The 12732-nt window shown below is 39.8% G+C and overlaps 2 non-coding genes across 2 annotated transcripts; one reads left to right on the top strand and one right to left on the bottom strand.

Annotated features, from left to right (window-relative positions):
- Positions 1-7159: 7159 nt before the first annotated feature.
- Positions 7160-7231, top strand: TRNAH-GUG (transfer RNA histidin (anticodon GUG)). The gene has a single exon. It is a non-coding gene; the product is annotated as a tRNA-His (tRNA).
- Positions 7232-8354: 1123 nt separating this feature from the next.
- TRNAH-GUG (transfer RNA histidin (anticodon GUG)) lies at positions 8355-8426 on the bottom strand. The gene has a single exon. It is a non-coding gene; the product is annotated as a tRNA-His (tRNA).
- Between the last annotated feature and the right edge of the window lie 4306 nt (positions 8427-12732).

Here is a 12732-nt window from a genome sequence, read left to right as displayed (position 1 = left end):
TAAAATTATCATCATCATCATCATCATCAAAGCAGCTATACTAATTTTGACTATTCCACGACTGACCCTTCCACCAGTAAAAATATTTGGGAACATCCTGTGACATCACCACAGACGAACTATGGAATGGGGCACTCATAGATTGGCAACTTGTTACAGCCATTGAAGGTGGGGGGCCTCTTCCATAAACAATTGCTTAAAAACAATTGCACAAAGTTAAGTCTCAGTAAGAAGACTGTGATATTAATCCCCCACAAAATAAGAACTACCATTCAAGCAACAGGTCTAAGATTAAAAAAATGTTTATTTTCCTCAGCCATTAGACTTCCAAATCTGTTGACCATTTTATAACATGAGTGAACACCCTTCAGGCAAGTCTCTTGTGAACTCAGTGGGTTATACATACCTGCCTTACACTAAGAACCATGGAATTCAATGGCAGATTTTCAATCAGTTTTATTCGGCTTTTGATTAGGCCCATTAAGAATAAGCCCACTTCTCTGTTTGCTATCTCTTCTATCTCCTGATGTTTATAGAATTAATGATACATTTTTCAACAATGATGCAACATAAAACCTGGTAATATGGGATAAACATTGACTGAGCACAGCAGTAATAGCTAAATATTATTTTAAAAAACAGTTGCCAGAAGCAGATAACCATAGGTAAGTGGGGTGGCCATGTAGCTTTACAGTAAATATTTGTGGCAGCTAAACAAAGACTCAGTTGCAGGCAAGAATCATCTCTCTGTGACCCTCACACTTCTTGTGTTTTTAATCATGAAATGGAAGCACCACTGCAAAGCTGGCGGAGAATCAAGTTTTTATGGGCAGGATTTTGTTGTGCTGTAGATGAGTAATAATATGCTACAGCTGGCGGGCAGCATGTTGCTGCTGATAGTACAAAGACAGAGGATTCTGGGAGAGGTTGTCATTCTGAGAAGGCAGCAAAGAAGATTTAGGAGACCTCTCTATCACAACCTGGAGGTTCTCAAAGCCGGGAGGGAAGCCTAATTCCAACACTTCACAAAAGAGACTGAAAATTAGAGGTACAATAATAATAAGCAATTTTGCTACAAAAGAGGTTTTGGAAGATCATTTTGTGTTATATTATGGTAATTCTATGTTGGGAAAATCTCACCTAAGAAAGACTTTGTTGTATTATTTCGATGATGCATTAAATACACAACCCAGTGCTGGCTAGGGAATAATGGAAGTGTTCTGTCTAAACATTAATTTTTTAAAAAAAAATGTATACGTGTGCATACCAGGGCCAATATATAGTATGGAGAATTTATAATAAACTATGCTTCAACTTTTAACTTTATACACAGACGCTGTTATTACATGGAGAGCGGTCTTTGGATCTTGGTCACCACATGGCTTCAGTGATTGTCACCAAACAAATGCAATCATATAGTGTAGGACACTTGCAGTGGTGTGGTGAAAATATGCCCAATCTACATAGCAAGCAACTGAATAGCTCCCCATGTGGTAACAGCCACCCTGTAATATAAAGCAATTTAAAGCTGCTTCCACGTGGAGATTGTTACATGGAAACCAGCCTTTAATAGTAACACTTGAAAATAACATACTTTAAGAGAAAGCTTGTCTCTAATACAATTTTATAGCATATGTTAAACTACATAAATATCGTTTGCATTTTAAAGTTATGTCTGAAGAAACATCAGATTAACTGAAGCCTAATCTATTAGTAAGATGCCAGAAATATGTGCAAATTACTTATCAGAATTTAAATTAGATAATAGGTGACCAAATCTAGCAGATACTTTGCTTTAGACGGTATATTGTTTCAAGTTCGGCTATTGGTTATTTTGGGTATCACAATTGCAACTTGCATAATCCCTGCACTAATGCTAAATTCCTGAACACATTCACCTGCAAGTAAGTCTCTTTGAAGTCAGTGGGTCGCAATTCTGAGTTGACATTCATTGGATCGTGGTGTAAGTATGGTAAATTCAGTTATAGTAAGAAAAGGATAGACATGGGTTAGAGCGCAGATCTAGACTTAGAAGAGTCTTGCTGGATGACACCAAATCCTTCAAAACTGTAATCTATAAAATTGTGCAAATGTGAAATTGTCTTTACACAAGAGCTTAAAGGTCTTAGTGGCTGGAAATCTCTCACCAGCCTGTAAAATGTCACACCCAATATAATTTATGGGTGGGAGGTGGGGGAATCAGAGACACAACTTAAAACATTTTGAATTTAGACAGAGAGGTAGGGAAAGGTGGCAATTTTGCTAGAATTGGATTGTAAGTTTGGAGAGCCTGTAGCTGTCGCTCTGTGTGACTTTGACACAGGATCAGTGGTTCTGCTGTTTGCTTTAGTGGTTCTGCTTTCTTCCAATATGTTTGGCTTTTATCCTTGTAGGCAAACAGATATAACAAATCCATGATCTCCAATGCTCTCTCTCATCATATGGAAACAGACCCTGGGGATCATCAGACAGGGGGAAATCAAGTTTCCTTACCGTGGCTCTAGCTTCCTCCTGCTCTTCTGCTATAGGGACAAGAAGAATCACACAGGAAAGGGAAAACAAGCTGCAACTACGTGGGACAGCGCCCTCTAGTGGGCAAAACTTGTCTGCACACAGCAGGAAATGGCAACCAGTTTCGTTATAACTCAGAAGAGTCACATTTTGTTTGGACTATTTTACTACAAAAAATGACAGAAGGAGCAAGAAACCAGTGGGAGGCACACAGGAGGTGGACGGTGCCGTGAGAGAGACCTGCGAAAATCCGTGAGTGCCCAGTAACGAGCGTGCCTGTCTGATGATGCTCCCTGTAAGGAGGCTGGAGAAGAGGGATGCAAATTCGTACTTCCTGGGATAGGAAACAAGGCCCTATGGAGCAGGATATACAAGTTCCATGTAGTCTTTTATCTGGACTTAAGCACATATGTTCTACATCTGGCATCTTGGGAGATTAGACAAGGATTCAACCTGTATACTATCACTAATATATGACCAAACAAGGTAACTGGTAAAAAAACCCCTCGCCATGTCAGAACAGGTCATGTGATCTCACCCCTAATATAGGGTGACCATATGAAAAGGAGGACAGAGCTCCTGTATCTTTAACAGTTGTATTGAAAAGGGAATTTCATCAGGTGTCGTTTGTATATATGGAGAACCTGGTGAAATTTCCTCTTCATCACAACAGTTAAAGCTGCAGATGCCCTGCTCTCTTTAAATCTGGTCACTCTAGTATAGCTCCTGCAGCTTTAACTGTTGTGATGAAGAGGGAATTTCACCAGGTTCTCCATATATACAAATGACACCTGCTGAATTCCCTTTTCTATGCAACTGTTAAAGATACAGGAGCCCTGTCCTCCGTTTCATATGGTCACCCTACCCTAATAAAAGTGTTCAGGTTAGGCCAGTTTCTTTGATTGGAGCAAAGAAGGTTGCCTCTTCTTCCCTCTCTCCTTTCACCTTATACAACCAACAGCGACTGAAAAGAAACTAGGTTGGACAACCTGAGCTCCAGCTTCTCCTCTTTTATTAAATATGCACCACTGAAGAACACTATTTACCATCTTACCTGTCACAATGCTGGGTTCGCACGACACCTATGGTGGATTGCCATGTTACGTGAACCAGATCGTTGTCTTTGTGCAGACTCATGGCAACAGAAATATCAGCATGGATGCTGCACAAACGTTTCAGCATTGCTCAAATATAATTTCCATTCTGTGTGGATAAAGTATGATGCTGTATTGTGAGCTGCCAAACAAAGCCTAGATTTGTTTGAATCACTTATCCTACGATGTTTCAAGGTATGATTGACTTAGATACAAGATGATTTAACTGTTATTAATTTAAAACAGATGGCTGTGATTGAAGCCAACCATGGGTATGAATCAAGATCTATGTATAAAGAACAGGATTTCCAGCCAGGTTGGAATGACTGTCTGCTTTGATCCTACATGCCTGTTGTTGAGGGATGTGCCATCTCTAATCCAGCTTTGAGCTGGATTAATTTTCAGAAATAAAAAATACAGCTTCCAGGTCATGAACGAACCATGCTATTTATTTTTGGCATTTTTATACCTAGCAGACTGATGTACAAAAAAATGAACTGAATGAAAATTGGCATTCAAAGAGAATCTCTATTCCCAGTTGCATTCTCCATAAAATGGTGGAAAGAAAACTTCTGCATTTTGGATGAACATCAACAGAAATGGCTTTCAGGCAAGGATACAAAAATCAGGATGTGCATTTCCACAGGCATGTGTATGTTTGAGATACAAGTTAGTTTTTATTTAATGTGGGTATGCTATAAAATAAGAGAACTAGTTTCTGATATAGCTATATTGTAGTTCTGTGTTCAGCTAGGTCATCTTTTATACTGTCACTAAATCAAAATGGAAAACTTGCTTTATCATCTTGAAGAGCCAAAACCTTCAATACTAGATGGAAAAATAGCCAATATCTATAGTATCTGGAAAACTCATTTTTAGAACGCTTATTAAAACAAAAACTTGATGGAATTAGAAACCTGCAACCAAAGAACTGCCTGATTAGTCCAAAACTATAAATGAAATTCACTGCACAACCCTTCTTGGCTCTTTTTGCCCTCTTACGGCAAGTTCACAATGTTGCCATGACAGTAGAAGCCAAAACTGGGGAAATCCCCTTTCAGGATGGAGAGCTTCTCTAGACAAGTTTGTGAAGCCACTGTATCTACTTCTGGTTTGATCACAAAATTAAGATCACATCTCTACAGAAAGAGCTTTTCCTTTCCTGCCTTTATGTACTTTTTGTTAAATAACTTCTAGGTGGCACAATAATGCAATTACATGAGTGGGAACTTGTGCTTTGTTTTGAATGAAATAAAATACTGCATTTTTCCTACTCCAACCCCTCCCCCATGAAAGTGCTCTTATTTTGTCCCTAGTCTTCATCCCTTGGCTACCACTTCTTTCCTGCCAATAGTGCATAGACCTTCCTGTCTCTAGGCTCTAGGTGTAGCTTTGTCTCACTACCACATTCTATTTGTTTCATCCTTTTTTCAACTCTATAGGGCATTCACATGAAGCCCTCCCAGGTAGTCAATGAATGCACTGAGGGGTTCTCAGGGGTGCACAGATTAGCCCTGTGCACTTCCTGGACCATGTGCCACTTCCTATATTTGAGGAGGACCCTGACTGGGCAGTAATCCCTCTTGAGTGTAAGACCTCTCCGCAAGTACAGATGTACATGTGGAGAATTCTTCTTCATAAACATCCAACGGATGTTTGACAGGCGAGGCTCTGTGTGGTTCCAGAAGTGGGCAGGGCTAGCCTGTCAAACCCTGAGAACAACTTCATGTGTTCATTAAACATGTGGAAAGGTTCACACAAATCCCTCCTTATATCTCCACCACCCATTGTTCTCATGGGTCTCTTAATTTTCAGGCCAATCAAACATGGGCTAGAGCTCATTTGAAAGACTACTCCATGGCAATCAGGGTGTTGAAGAAATAGTCCTTTTCCGCCACCATTGCATCTGCACAGAGATGCCCAGTGGAACTTTTTTGAATGGTCAGAGGCCTATTATGTTCTGGCCTGCAATGGCTACTAGTCCTGGTGGCTAAGTGCAACTTCCAGTATCAGAGGCAGTAAGCCTGTATAAACTAGTTGTTGGGGAACATGGGTGGGAGGGTGCTGTTGCCCCACGTTGTGCTTGTGATTCCCTGGTCAACAGCTGGTTAGCCACTGTGTGAACAGAATGCTGGACTAGATGGACACTTGGTCTGATCCAGCATGGCTCTTCTTATGTTAAGAGTACGTAGACTGCTTAATGGCCTGGTGTTCCGATCTGTGCAATTTTTTGCAGATAAAATTGATCACATCTATGGTAATGACACTCAACTCTATCTGTCCTTTACATCTGAGAGGAAGAAGAAAACTGTTCTGGTTCTAAATTGGTGTCTGATGTCAGTAATGGACTGGATAAGGGCAAACAAATTGAAGCTTAATCCAGACAAGATAGAGGTGTTCCTGGCAGATCAAAGAAGAGGGATTCAACCTGTGCTGGATGGGGTTATATTCCCTCTGAGGACTCAGGCTCGCAGTTTGGGTGTACTTCTAGACTCAGGTTGCAGTGGTGGCCAGGAATGCATTTGCGCAGCTGAGGCTAGTGTGCCAACTGCAGCTGTTCCTAGAGATGTCTGATCTAGCGATGGTCACACATGCCTAAATTACATCCCGTTTGGACTACTGTAATGAAACTCTATGTGGCCCTGCCTTCGAAAACTGTTGAGAAACTTCAGCTGGTCCAGAATGCTATGGCCAAATTGTTGACTGGGGCTGGTTACAAGGTGGACATGACTCCCTTGTTACAACAGCTTCACTAGCTACCAATCTGTTTCTGGGCAGAATTCAAAGTGCTGGTTATGCCCTATACATCTTGGGTCAAGGCTACCTGAAAGACTGACTTCTCCCATATGAGCCTGCCCAGATCTAAAGATCTTCTGGAGAGGCTCTTCTTTCAAGACTGCCACTTTCAGAGGTGCTTTCAGTGGTGATGCAAAAGAGGGCCTTCTTGGTGGCTGCTCCCTGGCTGTGGAACTCCCTCCCAAAATTTGCTGCATCTCTGCTATCTTTCTGCTGCCGTGCAAAGACTGCTTCATCTAAGTGGGTCTGTTGAGCTTGAGGTTCTTTTTACTTTGTTACTGTTGTGTTTTAATTGTTTTTCATTGTGTTTAATGTGTTTGTTTTATTATTATTATTATTTATCTAGTTTTATTAGTGATTGCAAACCACCTTGCATAAGTCAAACAAACAAACAACAAAGAAATTAAAAATGGTTTCAGCACCAATTACTTAAACTTCCCAATGGAAAAGATGCCACTGGAAAATCAGATGGAAATCTAACAAAATATGCCCTATTATTTTTTTTAATTAAGATGCTCTTGTTTAACATATTATGTTCCACCTCAGGAGCAAAGGCTACTCTACTATCTTGTTGAAGATGAAACAATGAACAAAAGTTGTCTTTTTCCTGTAGTATAAATTTTAGCATCATCCTTTGTTTCAGAGAGTGCTATCAGTTATATGAACCATAACCAGCTGACACTAGGTGGCAATACCCTCACAGCAGTGCTAGAGGAGGAAACAGACCAAGCCCTCTACAGCAACTCCTTCGGTAGCTTGCCGTGATCGTATAGTGGTTAGTACTCTGCGTTGTGGTCGCAGCAACCTCGGTTCGAATCCGAGTCATGGCAGAACAGGAAATATTTTACTTTGTGTTCCAAAAAAAGAGAAACCTTTGCAGAGAGTAACTTTTCTTTTAACCTCTATGACTATATGCCATGTCAGCATCAATTAATTCCAAACTACAAGCTCATATGTGTGCCAACCACAGGAAACACACATTCTCTCTCTCTCTTTCTGTGTGTGTGAATTCTGCCCTTCACCATGCAAGTAAGTGTGCATTTCCAGAAAAATCAGTATCTATGCCATACCACTAAAACACAGATGCCTGGCTAATTGATGAGGGCATTGTATGCTAAAAATAACACAAGATTAGTATCTTATCCTTGTTCTATATTCCACTGGAAGCACTGGACATAAAGAAAACCCCACAGATTTTACATGGAAAGCATATGTGGAGATTCATCCTAAGTAACCTCTAAAATCTTGTAACAAACAAAAATAAAATTAAAGCATACACACACATTTTTCTCCTTCTCCCAGATTTCCCATAATGTAGGAAAACCTATTTCCCCTTTTTAATTTAGGTACATTCACCCATCCCAAAAAATTGGTGTATGGGATTAAAAATAATGTATTTATTTTAAATTAACTTTGTTTGTTTAAAATAGACCATCCAAAGATGGCAAGATGGGGGAATTAAAATATATATGAAACAGACAGATATAATGAAATACAACAAAAGAATCACAAATGTAGTCCCATTGACTTCAATAATTGGTTATAATTCATCATTTTGAAGTGAAATATTTACAACACTGAAGTATTAACATAATAGCATCAATTGATAATAATTAAAAAGGGGGGAAAAAGCTGAACTTCTTATTAGTAATACCTTTATTAGGCTAGCTCAAGGACCACAATTACTGTGCAAGTTTTCTAGTTCTTCAGAACTGTTCATCAGGCAATGAAGCAAATGAATCAAACAAAAGGGGAAAGGAAAAAAACTGGTTGATGTAGAAGGACTTGCTTGGAATGGGATTGTTCAACGTTATTCAAATTACATTACTTTCTGCTAGCAAGCTAAAATATTTTAATGTTTTGAAATAGCAAACCTTTAGACAGTTGGCTTTCAATTGTAAAGAGCTTAAAGTCAGTATTATTATTATTTAAAAAAACATACAAATTCCTTTCTGCCGTGACTCGGATTCGAACCGAGGTTGCTGCGGCCACAACGCAGAGTACTAACCACTATACGATCACGGCAAGCTATTTTGGAACTGAAAACGCAGCTGCTTTTTTTCCTTCTAGACTAAATGATGACATCTGAACAACTAGCGCCATCTATTGGCCACTATATATACATAAGGTTTGCTTTGTCATGGCGTCAAATAAATCGTTCCTGCTCCCACCCCAGCGATGAATTAAGTCCCATTCAAACTTATTTGCAGGCAATTTTCCCGTTTCTCTTTTTGAACATGAATCAATGAGCTCCACGTGCACAAGCAATTTTTATGGCCTTGCAAGAGACAAACTTCTAGCAAATTTGTTGTTGTTGCAAAGCCAGGGCTGAGTTGGAAGTATGCAGCAAGGCCCTAAGAATGCAGGGTTAATGGAACAAATAGAATCGCCCAATGTCAGAAACAACATGTACAAAACATGGAGTGGATTTTGATAGGAAGGGTTCCTTCCCCCACGAGTAGCATTATAAAGATACAAAATGGAGATGAAACTCTTCGAACGTTATAGTTTTAGAGTAGCCCAAACACTTAGGCAACAAGATGTGAGACGGCTATCAGTTTAACATTGCAATGATCCTTGAACGGTTTAGTTAAACAAAATTGTTCCATTGAAACTATATATTTTATATTGTTTGCAAAAAGTATGTTATAAATAAATTTTAATATGTTATCATGTATTCATAACAATAATACTTATAATAAAATGTAGTTATAGTAAAAGCTCTATACAATGGTCTCAAAAGTCACTAGCCTTTCCATGCTATACCTCAAAACAAACTTCCTATTGAAAAAGGAATAAGAAGACAGACGCAGGTTTGGTAGAATAGAGCTGGTGGAAGTGGGGTGGGAAGAAAATGAAGCTGTGATAGTTTGTTTTAGACTTCTTTACTCTCTGACATCTTAAACTGGAAATAAAAATTAAGAGGACGGTGTAAAAGCCGGAATGGAACAGAACAGGCCGGAACAAACCCATTATATTAAAAAAAACCATACCAAAAACAGTGGCATGTGTTAACAACACTTGGGAACAATATTTTAGGACTAAAACCATTGCAATATTATATCCCTATTAACCCCAGAACTCCCAAAACAACATCCGGAACAGAATGGGATGGCCGGAACAGCCACTTCTGAACGAGCGATATGTACATTGATGGTGCTATATAAATAAATAATAATAATAATAATAATAATAATAACCAAACTCACCAGTCACGCATAACTCCATGGCAGGGATGCAATAAGCCACAAAACGTCCAAAGAAACTGCGTTCCAAAACCCGTTCCATGCATAGCCCATATTGAGCAAAACGAGCCAGGACAGCAGCTTCCAAGTGAGGTACGATAACCAAACTCATCAGACACACATTACTAGGTGAGCCTGATGTAATAAGCTCCCAAAATTGCCCCAAAACCACTTTCCGATACCCATTCCGGGCAAAAGTCTGTATTGCACAAAATGGGCCGTAACGGCAGCTTCCCAATGAGGTAAGTCAACCAAACTCACCAGACGCACATTACTAGGTAGGACAAATATAAAAAGCTCCAAAAGTTGCCCCGAAACCATGTTCCAATACCCGTTGTGGACAAAAGTCTGTATTTATTTATTTATTACATTTTTATACTGCCCAATAGCCGAAGCTCTCTGGGCGGTTCACAAAAATTAAAACCATGAAGAACATAATAAAACAACCAACAATCTAAAAACACAAATACAAAATACAGTATAAAAAGCACAACCAGGATAAAACCACGCAGCAGAAGTTGATATACCGTATTTCTTCGATTCTAAGATGCCATTGATTGTAAGACGCACATTAATTTCAGTACCACCAACAGAAAAAAAAACCTAAGACGCACCCCATTTTTAGAGATGTTTATATGGGAAAAGTGTCTTAGAATTGAAGAAATACGGTAAGATTAAAATACACAATTAAAACAGTAAAATTTAAATGTAAGTTAAAATTAATTGTTAAAATACTGAGAGAATAAAAAGGTCTTCAGCTGGTGATGAAAGGAATACAGTGTAGGCGCCAGGTGGACCTCTCTGGGGAGCTCATTCCACAGCCAGGGTGCCACAGCGGAGAAAGCCCTCCTCCTAGTAGCCACCTGCCTAACTTCCTTTGGCAGGGGCTCATGGAGAATGACCCCTGTGGATGATCTTAAGGTCCAGGCAAAAACATATGGGAGGAGGCGTTCCTTCAAATAACCTGGCTCCAAACCGTTTAGGGCTTTGAATGTCAGTATCAGCACTTTGAATCGGGCCCAGACCTGGACTGGAGCCAATGAAGTTGTAAAAGGACTGGCATAATGTGATCTCGCCGGCCAGTCCCTGTTAGTAAATGGGCTGCCCTGTGTTGTACCAGTTGAAGTTTCCGGACCATTTTCAAAGGCAGCCCCACGTATAATGCATTGCAGTAATCCAAACGAGAGGTTATCAAAGCATGGATAACTGAAGCTAGGCTATCTCTGTCCAGATAAGGGCCTAAGCTTATAAAAGGTGCGCAAAATGGGCCGTAACAGCAGCTTCCAAATGAGGTAAGTCAACCAAACTCACCAGACGCACATTACTTGGTGGGAAAAATATAAAAAGCTCCAAAAGTTGCCCCGAAACCAAGTTCCGATACCTGTTCCGGGCAAAAGTCTATATTGCGCAAAATGGGAAGCTGCTGTTCGGCCCATTTTGCGCAATATGGACTTTTGCCTGGAACAGCTATCGGAATGTGGTTTCCTGGCAACATTTGGAGCTTTTTATATTTGTCCCACCTAGTAATGTGCGTCTGGTGAGTTTGGTTGACTTACCTCATTGGGAAGCTGCCGTTACGGCCCATTTTGTGCAATACAGACTTTTGCCCGGAATGGGTATCGGAACGTGGTTTAGGTGCAATATTTAGAACTTTTTACATCTGTCCCACCTAGTAATGTGCATCTGGTGAGTTTGGTTGACTTATCTCATTGGGAAGTTGCCGTTACGGCTCGTTTTGCGCAATACGGACTTTTGCCCGGAATGTATCAGAACGCGGTTTAGGTGCAAGATTTAGAACTTTTTACATCTGTCCCACCTAATAATGTGCGTCTGATGAGTTTGGTTAACATACCTCACTTGGAAGCTGCTGTCCCGGCCCGTTTTGCGCAATATGCGCTATGCGCGGAACAGGTATCGAAACGCAGTTTCTTTGGACATTTTGTAGCTTATTGCATCCCTGCCATGGAGTTATGTGTGACTGGTGAGTTTGGTTGATATCGCTCGTTCAGAAGTGGCTGTTCCGGTCATCCCATTCTGTTCTGGATGTTGTTTTGGGAGTTCTGGGGTTAATAGTGATATATAATATTGCAATGTTTTTAGTCTTAAAATATTGTTCCCAAGTGTTGCTAACACATACCACTGTTTTTGGTATGGTTTTTAATGTAAGGGGTTAGAGTTCCGTTCCATTCCGGCTTTTACACCATCCCAAAATTAAGGGGCAAATTCCTTGGAGAACAAGTTCAGTGGTTCTTACCACAGAAAAAGACTGTTGTACATTCCCCTTCCCTCCGGCAAGGAAAAGTTCCAAAAGCTACACTATAGGATTTTGTTTCCTTCATATGAGAGAGAGCATTTCAGATTTATGTTATCTCTGTAACATTTGTTTTATCTACAAATATGCAACCAGGCTATATTGGAATCACTCCTACCACTTATCCTGCCTCAGATCTCCACAATAGTGTCTGGCCCTCTCTCTTTAACTTTTAAATTGAAAACTACCCCCTCCTACTACCGCAAGGTGTCATCTCCCCAAACTATTACAATCTGTGGAGAGATTCCCACCTTCTGTCATTAGCTCCCACCATTGAAAAATTAACTCATCATTCCAGAGTATTAGCAATCTATCAACCTATCCAAAAAAAGGATGATCAGCCAACACTGTAACGCCATCCTAAATTAATATGTAAGGACACTATCATGTTCTCTTGCTGATACATATTAAATTTTTGAATTATCTATATCTGGAGATGGATTTAACCCAGGGAAACAATTCACTGTTACTGAGATAACAGCAGTGCATCCTTTAATTGTGTTACCCAAGTCTCAGGAATTTCACAATTATAGCAATCATGATTTTCCTTTAGAAATTCTGATGGTAATGTGTCAGTTTTCCTAATATGAATTCTACATAGGTTTCAAGGGAGAAAATTACCCCTTTTAAAATAAAGAATTATGCAGAATAGATGTCAAATTGTACCAGGAAACATGCTAAGTATCTCACAAAGATTCCAACAGAGACAATTCTTAGTATAACAAAATGGATTTGCACTCATTAGCCAACCATAATGAAATGAAACCATACCATT

The sequence above is a fragment of the Elgaria multicarinata genome, chromosome 6 (genome assembly GCF_023053635.1).
Source record: "Elgaria multicarinata webbii isolate HBS135686 ecotype San Diego chromosome 6, rElgMul1.1.pri, whole genome shotgun sequence".
In the NCBI taxonomy this organism is placed as follows: domain Eukaryota; kingdom Metazoa; phylum Chordata; class Lepidosauria; order Squamata; family Anguidae; genus Elgaria; species Elgaria multicarinata.
Note: the sequence above shows the minus strand (reverse complement) of the source record. Positions and strands in the feature narration are given on the sequence as shown.